We start from the raw sequence: 1,210 nt of genomic DNA, 5'->3' as shown, positions 1-1,210 counted from the left end.
ATCACCTGAATATAGAAATCATTATTATTGTTACCTCATAATGAGCTGTTTTTATCTGCAGATGCCGTGGGTCTCATTCCATGGAGTCCTTCCCAGGTTGTCAAATACAGACGCAAATGGTGCTCAGTTAGTTACTATCTGCAACTTCACTGCTAGATGCCACTTAATCCTACATAATGGTCCTTTAAAAACAAATGTTGGAAACCAGTAATAGTTTTTTTTTTACCCATATATTAATCACAAATAGAAAGATCTGTCAGTTGTCTTAAATTACGTGATCCTTGACTTGGCCTCGATATCAGAGAGTAAAAGGTCAGCCAGTAGACAATGAGGAGGACTCAAAGGAGTGTTCTTTTTTTTATGCACTATAAAAGGCAATAATAAAAATAATCAGAAATGTCTCATGATAACATACTGCTCCGCTTATTTTAGCTTTGAAATGGCTAAAAGTAAAAGGAAAAAAAAGGTTTCTTTCCATCTTTATAGGTAACACTCACATCAAAAAATTTACAGTGAAACTGAAGGACTGTTGCACACTGAAGAGCAATAGCTGAAACATCTCTGCATTCATTTCTTTTTTTTCCTTTTTTTCTTCTTTTTCTCATATATATGGGTGTCAAATTATTTTAGTTCTGAACCATTTAATGTTGAATTATTGCCATTCTGTAAAGCTCTCATTGGCAAAGCTAGCATAAGAATTTTCTTTAACTTTTTTTATGAGTGCACATATGGAGAAAATTTTGACCTCACTTACATACAAAAGCTGTGCACAAGCAGTAGTATGGAGCGCACACGGAGCACATCATAAATTCTCACATCAATACAGCTTTTATGATAGATTTATAGATTGATAAGTATCTGATCTTGATCGTGTTTAATGATTTTTATAGTTAAAGGACTTGACACATGAATTTGACAAAAATGAATCCTGTGCTTTTGAAGGCAAATTAAATGATTAAATTAGTTATTTCTGACTACCTAATTCGCTGCTAAATTTGACATTGCTCAATCTGCAGCGGTGACCTGCTGTTTCATTGTCAATTACAGTGAGTTAGAAGTGAAAGTGTGACCTCACCCAAAACGATCACATGTGCCAAAGTCACCCTGCAGAAATGACATCATGGATAATGATGTCATCCCAGGATTCCAGACCCTCTCCCATTCCCACTTAAATGCTTTTAGGCTTGGCGGCACACACACACACACACAC

Source organism: Morone saxatilis, unplaced genomic scaffold, assembly GCF_004916995.1.
Source record: "Morone saxatilis isolate NCDOM2014 unplaced genomic scaffold, NCSU_SB_2.0 Contig5, whole genome shotgun sequence".
NCBI classification, from domain to species: Eukaryota; Metazoa; Chordata; class Actinopteri; family Moronidae; genus Morone; species Morone saxatilis.
Note: the sequence above shows the minus strand (reverse complement) of the source record.